This window comes from Seriola dumerili, unplaced genomic scaffold, assembly GCF_002260705.1.
Source record: "Seriola dumerili isolate Sdu_G_001 unplaced genomic scaffold, Sdu_1.0 BDQW01000161.1, whole genome shotgun sequence".
Taxonomy (NCBI): Eukaryota; Metazoa; Chordata; class Actinopteri; order Carangiformes; family Carangidae; genus Seriola; species Seriola dumerili.
Genome location: NW_019174416.1, coordinates 8,146,303 through 8,154,508, shown reverse-complemented (window position 1 = coordinate 8,154,508; position 8,206 = coordinate 8,146,303). Strand labels below are relative to the sequence as shown.

Genomic DNA, 8,206 nt, shown 5'->3' with positions numbered 1-8,206 from the left:
GAAGAAAAGATGATTCATTCTTATAGCCCTTCTTCTTGAGGGCATCCACAAAGGTATCCCCCATTTCATTTCATTGTATTGCTCTAAGTGTGTCACTGGCCATGTGACACACTTAGAGCAATACAATGAAATTAAAAGAAAAATGTTTGTGTGTGTGTGTGTGTGTGTGTGAGAGAGAGAGAGAAAGAGAAACAGCAAATTCATGAGATAGAAAGATGGATAGGTGAGATTAGCACCAAACAACGGATACTGCTGTCATTCTGACGCACAATAGATGCACATATATCACACACGCTAATGCCAAGATGCACTAACTGCAGCTCCAAACACACACACACACACACACAGACACACACACACACACACACACACACACACCAATCACTCTGCCAGGCATAGAGGATTTGTTTATGTGCATAATGTCCACAAACACCTTGAGACTGAATGTGAGCGCTTGCGTGTGTGTGTGTGTGTGTGTGTGTGTGTTTTAATACTAGCAACCAGTCACCCTCTTCACCTTTCCTTCCATCGAACCGTCCACGTATCAATCAATCGCCTCATCTTTCCCCCGTCCTCCACCTCAGGCAGGTTATCTTTAAAATTTCAACCTATCGGAGCGTATAGCGCTGATATTAGCCAATCAGAGGCAACCCGGGAGGATTTATGAGAGGGCAGACGTGACATTACCAAAGGTTGGGTCAATCAATGCGCTGTGTGCATTTCGTGCTCGTATTCACGGCAGCAATGTGAGGTCATCGAGCATGTGTGAGTCAGTCGTGTTTTTTATCTATTTCTTACGGCGTGATTATGCATTCATTCACGTATGTGTGGATGCTTTTGTGCCTGTAGGTCTGTGTATGAATATGTAAATTTTTGCAAGATGTGTTTGTTGTGTGGTGTGTGTGTTCCTGTCCTCTTTGTGTGCGAGTATTAAACTTTGGTTACATTTGCAGGCAGGATATTGAAATCCAGCGTGTTTATTTAATTTGGATGTGTGCATATTTGTGATTATTTGATTTTCTTGTTTGTGTGTCTGTATGTGCAGTATGTGTGTAAGTGAACGTGTCTCCATCTACATGTGTAATTCTGTATGTTTGTGTGTGTGAGAGAGAGAGAGAGAGAGATAGAGAGAGGGAGTGTGTGTCACCCCCCCTCAGGTATTCCCTGCAGCCTCTATGAGCTACAGAGAAAACAACTTATCACCGCTGGCTGTCAGGAAGCGCTGTGTCGCTCTGCTTAACCCCGGCCAGCAGTGACTCTCAGCTTTGGCTTTGTTACTGAATCAGATTTAATGTTTGTTTCCATTTTTCATTCCTCCTATTTATTTATTAGCGTCCCAAAAATCTAATGTGAGAATCTGATGTTTTTCTTGGTTGTACATTATAGTAAATTGAATATTACTGGGTTTTAGACAAAATAAGACACTTTCACATTTTTTTTAATAGATCAAAATATTAATTGACTGATTGAAAAATAATCTGCTGAATAATCATTGACAAAAATAATTGTTATATGCAACCAAGCAGCAACCTCCAGGCCTGAAAAATGAAGCCAACACAAGTGCCATAAACTGCGGTTTCTCAAATGAGGATATCATAGACAGTTAGATATAGCAATCTATAGAGATATTAGCAATGGGCATAAACAAATGTTGTCACTCAGTGTGTTTCCATTAACCTGCTTAATGCGCAATTTGAAATTGCAAACTTAAAAATGAGTGATGGAAACACATGAAAAAACTCTCAAATGTCACGTTTACTTGGAACAATATCGCGAGAGGAGAAAACCCCAGAATTATTCGCATAACTAAGGATGCTGTGATTAACCGGTTTCACTATGAACCGCGCTTTAAAACATCACGGTTAAGTAATCTTAAGGCTCAGCTACACCAAGTGGGTTTCTGCTCTCACTCCAAAAAGGGACATTATGCTGGGACATTATTTTTTGTGAAACCTGCATGGAAAAAAAACAGTAATACCAGTGGTGCACCAACTTTAAGTGCAGTTAATCAATTAATGATTTATTATTTCATACTGTATTATGTATGATTTCTGTTTTAAAGGGCAGCAATAAGTAACACATTAAAATATCTAAAGAATGCTCATGTGATTTAATATATTAGTGGTCTTGTTAGATTCTTCCACAGGCTAAAATCGTACCATAAAAATATATAATCTTTGCATCCCTATGCATAACACAGTCTTAATGGAAACGCAGACTTTTCTTCACTTTCTCCACTATTTTGTACAAAACTATAAACGGAAACTTGGCTGTTGTCTGGCAGTAAGGTTAATCTTTCAGCCATAGCACTCTTAGAAAAAAATAAGCATGAAAGTTCATTCTTGACCTTCAAAAAGTGCTGACAACTGAGCAAATATTTTAAGTGAAGTTTGACTTGAGATTGTTTTGATAAACTACTATTTCTGACCTCTAGAAGGAATTTTCATGCTTAAAAATGACTTTTTCTGTTGTATCAAGTCAAAAGTTTTCCTCTTTTGTTCGTGAAAGGCTTCAGGAACATGTTCTTTCCTGGAAATAAAAAGACACAGTGCAGACACACTGTGCAGTGCATTGATCAAATATTTGATACACTAAAAGAGGTCACACTGCCACCAGCAAAGTATTCCTCGTAAAATGTTTTATACAATGTTTTATGCTGACTCCGCGCAGCAGTCATTGTTGTCATCAGTCATTCCAGTTAACTCAGTGAAATGGAAGTTGTTTTAAAAACTTTGTATGCGCGATGCTACCTGTCTTTTCCTTTCTCCCATATTTCCAACATCTAACAATTGAGAAGATTGCATAACTGATTTGACTGACACCTGACAGATAGTGATTTGGTGTGTGTGGGTGGGTGGGTGGGTGGGGGGGGGGTCTGTGTATTTGATTTAGTTGCATTTGGAGTAGATTTACTGAACTACTTGTAGCTCAGGAAACCATGTGTTGAAGACCCCTGCTTTAAAGTTTTTAGAAGAAGCTGTCTGACAGCTCACACACTGGGTCGCATTAAAAGAAAATACGTACATACAGTTCAAACTTGAATAGATGGCTGAGAAAGCCTATGCAAATGCATACATTAAAAAAATGTCAATTCAAAGTGAATCATTAGCAGAATCCTGCGGTCAGGCATTAATGTAATCTCATCACTTTTAACCCCAGAAGCGATCTGAGCATGTTGGTATTATATTAGGATTGACTCGAAAAATTCAAACCCCGGCTTTAGACCTGTGTTTGCTGTTAAACTAATCCAGTCTTAACATGGATTAAAGCAGTATTTCACTCCAAAGCTTCATATTCTGATCAACATGAAACACATATTTCAGTCAGTATTAAACCAGCATTAAACCAGCAACTACAAATTTTACTTTGAAGAACAAAAAGATTACGTAGCAGAAACGCACACACACACACACAGACACACACGCACACCCACACACAGGCACTAATGTGTATGCATAAATTAATTGCCTTCTCTAAATTTCAGTAATGTCCAACTAATCAGAGGAGAAGGCGACTGCTGGTGATCTGTCATCAGAGACAATTTAAAGATGACACACACACACACACACACACATAAGAGAGATACAGATAATGATGCATTATATTCACTATTAACATCATTTAACTGACTGTCTGACTGACTAAGTGACATAGTGATTGAGATCAGTGTGCCACTGAGAGTGACCTGTCATTTCATGAATCATCCCTACAGTGTAGTGTAGTGAGGACAGCCCTCCTTTTCTTAATTCCACTAGGACCAAGGTTAGGTGGACCACGGTCCGGTCCCAGACCTATAACTTATAGATTATTGAGAATTAAAGATCCCATATTGTTTAAAGTGAGATTTCAAAGTCTTGTTTGATTATAAAGCAGGTCTAGGTTCTATATTAATACTGAGATATGCACACAGCCTGTATTCAGAAGCTGAGCCTTAAAACCAGTCGTCAGGACTTCTGTAACTTTGTGATGTCACAACAAAGCAGTCACCGCTCTTATCCCTGCTCCACCTGGACCCATCAACCAACTTTGCAGGATTTGGTTTCTCTGAGTGTTTACCTGAAATCTGCTACATTTTTATTAGATCACAGAAAACAGTCAGCCAATCAGAAGAGAGGCTCAGAGCTTCCTCTCTTCTGATTGGCTCAGTGACTTGTTGTTACTGGAACTCCAGAGAGAAGCCTGAGAGAGAAGATGTAAAACTGCATAGAAATGGTTTTTGGTTCTTCAAATCACAAATATATCCTCGGTGTGTGAGAGGGAAATAAAGATAAAAGAAGGTGTTAAAACTGTTTTTTACGATGTGTTGAGATTGTGTATTTAAAACAATGTTGAGACTATTAAGATGTGAAATGGAGTTAATGAAAAGGGAAACTCAAGCTGCACTTTTTATTTCATTCTTTTCTAAAGCATTTTATTTCAAGATGCACATTTTTTTCAAAAGCTCTGTGTTATGTACTTATTTTTCATTTATTACAGCCCTTACTTTCTTTCAAATAAGAAAAGAACATTTAATAATTATTATGAGAGTACTTATTATTTATAATCCCTCCAGTTCCCCTCACCCTTCCACTTGAAGGACCAATGTTCCAGGCCTTTGCTTGAGGAAATTTTGTCTAACTTTGAATTTTAATTGAATACCACTGCACTAGCAGATAAATGGTGGATTTTAAATGAAACCTTTCAGAGACCTGCCACAATAAAAATGCCAGAATTAACATTGACCAGGCATGGAAGCACCTCTCTTCGGCCTGAAGAGGCAGATGTTCTGTCATGATAATAACATTAACAGCAGAACTGGAAAACCACTTTCCGACCTTTTGGGGTCACACTGCCTGTTAATTCTAAAAAATTGACCAGATAAGAGAATCACGCTTATGGTACAGAGAAAAGAGCTCCATTCAACGAAGTGGAAATCATCAGATTTAAGCACATCATTTTCTTTCTCTTTCTCTGTCCCAAACACATACACACAAACTGCCTTCTTCCCCTTTCTTTGTCCTTTTCTTCTCGTTGGTAAAGCACACATCTCAGTTAACATGAACTATTCAGTAACCCAGGTAATATTACTCAGCAAATGTTTTTGTGCAAATTAATTCAAGTCCCACGTGTGTGTGATCTGAAATGACCAAGTTATGAAATGTAATGCATTGTTTGTTGTGACCATGGACAGCTATGTTTCTGTGACCCTTCTGTTACCCTTAGGGCAATGCTTTCCAACCTTTTCCGACTCATGGCCCACTTGAAAATCTCAAAAATATTGGCAGCCCATATCCGACCCCTTCACAATACAGAGGACAAGTAATGCGTATCTCAGATCACTTGTTATGTTAATGCTGATGATCAAACATTCACAACTGAACTGAAATCAGGGGGAACATATAGGAAGCTCAATTCTTCTTTTTTATTTGATGGGAGAGATCACTTGTCCATTCACAATCTCTTGACTCTCTTTCCTTTTAATTCTTCCTGTTGCTAACCAGCTATCTGTTTTGCCATGGATGTGATCAGGCTGAGATAGCAAACGTGTACACCAGTGGCGGCTGCTGGTCTTATAAGGAGGGGAAGCTCATTTTCAGCCTGCATCATAAAATGTGTCCGTTTATTTATATGTAAATTCGCAGAGTGACAGAAGAGAGTCGCCAAACACAACGCTAGTCGTTTTTAACAAAGACAAAGTGGCTGAGGATCAGTAACGTCTCCAGATCAACTCCGAACAACGGAATGAAAAACTTGAAAAAATGCTCAGGTGGATGCTTATACTTCAAGATCGCTGATTCGCTCATTTCGCTGTCAATCAAAAAGGGACTCAGCCTCAGACAGATCATCCAATCATCATGCAGAAGCCGAGCGTCCGGGCCAGCCCACTGCCCCATAGACCCCCAGAGACGCTGAGCGTCCAATGGGCGGGACAAAGCCCAGCATTTATCCAATGACCGTCTAGTTTTGCTGCAGTGGAACAACCCACTCTATGCTTCCCCGTTGAAGTCAGTAGACGCTCGGCGCCTACACTGTGTAAAGCACTGTGACGCTGCGGGGATGAATGAGAAGGAAGTCATGTCGGTTACCTGTGATAAGTAGCTGATTCTGAACAAAAGGTGAACGTGTTCTAGCGCATATTTAGTCAATGAAATTTCCACACAACAGCACATATTTGACCACTTATTTTGTTGACATTTTAGGGGAAGCTGAGCTTCCCTTGCAGTCTTAGAGCAATCGCCACTGGTGTATACAATGTGGTCCAGCGGTGACAACATAAACGTTGACAGTGACAGGCCTTAATACGAGAAAAAAAAACAACAACAAACGAAAAGGAGTTTTTAAACATTTTTAATGTTTAACATTTGAAAACATTTTATATGTATATCAAATTGTCCTGTTTACCGATGATTTGTCGATCCACTGTTGGGCCGTGGCCCCTAAGTGGGGAACTGCTGCCGTCAGTTTAAGTCCTGTTCATCTATCAGCAGTTTGGAAACTCATCTTGACAGTTAATCAGTCCTGTACATGACATGATCTGCACTGTGATTACTGTCAAACCATATGCTTTTCTTCATATTCTAACATTACATTCATGAATTTCCCCTAGGGGATAAATAAAGTATCTATCTATCTATCTATCTATCTATCTATCTATCTATCTATCTATCTATCTATCTATCTACAGTTTCTGTTTAGAATCATCGTGGAGAGATTATATTGAATAAACTGAAGTGTGAGCAGTGAGCTCTGACTTCAGAGTTTACTGCTCCTCGTTAGAAGACCGGTTAATGTGTTTTATTTATTTTCCCTCAATAGAAGGTGGTGCCCTAATTTGCAAATTTAAATTCAGTGTATTATGCACTACCAAAGACTTCACAAAACTTGGCCAAATTTAATAAATCCTAGTTTCACAAACACCCCAAAATGGGCAGTGGGCCTACTGCAGGATATAGCACTATATTTTTAATGGGCCTGGCCCTGAAATTTGTCAATTGGATGCTGAACAAAAAAAGTTCTACTGCAAAGAACAAAGAGTTGAATGTATTTTTAAGGTCACAGTGTTTCATGTTAGGTGATATAACATCAAAGTACAGCACTGTAAATCATTTAACAGCGCAACCATTGTTGGCAAGTCCAGCTTTTTTTAGGCAAATGTTTATTTGCTGTTGTTTTAGAGAAAGTTTTTTTTTTTTTTTTAGAAAAGAAGCTTTTCAGCCATGAGCCATATCCAAAAAATAACCATATAAATCTAAGCACACAGAGGAGGATCGATGGTGTCTCACTTAGGTTGAGCATGATGGCTCACTTTATGATTTAAGTGGACAAGAACGGTGTACTCTGTGAAAAATCCTGCCTAGCACAGCTTAAAAACTTGAAGACCGGCTCACTCTGCAGAGCCCAAACCAATGATTTATTGAGTGAGAAGAAAGTATTGTAGCTGTTCATACAAGTATGTCCTCTAAATGATGTCACATTTCACTCCAGCAAACCCAAGGCAGTTAGTGCAGACAGATTCCATTTTCTCTGACCTTGATTTGCCCTGCAAAAGTAAACTTGTCACTGCATACTCATATAGTCAAACCAAAATCACCAGCGCCTTCGACCACTCAGCCACCACGCCTTTAAGTGCCCTTCTGCTGTGTTTATAATCAGTGAGGAGGGTAAAATAGGCAGCATAACTTGAGGTGTTTCATTTGCATGTGACTACAGACATCTAACTTTAGACTCATGTGACAATGAGTTCTTGTTCTTCTGAAAACATTGAAAAGACATAATGAATAAGTTAAAGAGTGAACAGACTCACAGAGTTATCTTTAGCAGAGGATGGTTTCGATCCATCGACCTCTGGGTTATGGGCCCAGCACGCTTCCGCTGCGCCACTCTGCTTACAGCTGTGCAGTGTGTGGTTCTTCTCTTATAGCCATGATTCACAGCTCAGTGCCTGCACTGTAATGATACTTGGACAAGTTTAAATCAAGTAGAGCTGCACAAAAGAGAACCAGACCGGCAACTGCCTTTATATATATATATATATATATACATATATATATAAACCTAGATTAATCTGCAGTCATCCTTTGTTATAAAAATGCAGTATCATCAAGTAACTTACATATGATTTCAACATCTTCCATATTAACAGATACCAATGTTAAGCATTTGTCGGACATCGCAGTGATCGTCTCTTTGATGACTTTTCAATCCACAGTTCACTCCCAACAGCCCC

The 8,206-nt window shown here is 39.2% G+C and overlaps 1 non-coding gene across 1 annotated transcript; it reads right to left on the bottom strand.

Moving 5' to 3' along the window:
- Positions 1–7,794: 7,794 nt before the first annotated feature.
- Positions 7,795–7,866, bottom strand: trnam-cau. The gene has a single exon. It is a non-coding gene; the product is annotated as a tRNA-Met (tRNA).
- Positions 7,867–8,206: the final 340 nt, after the last annotated feature.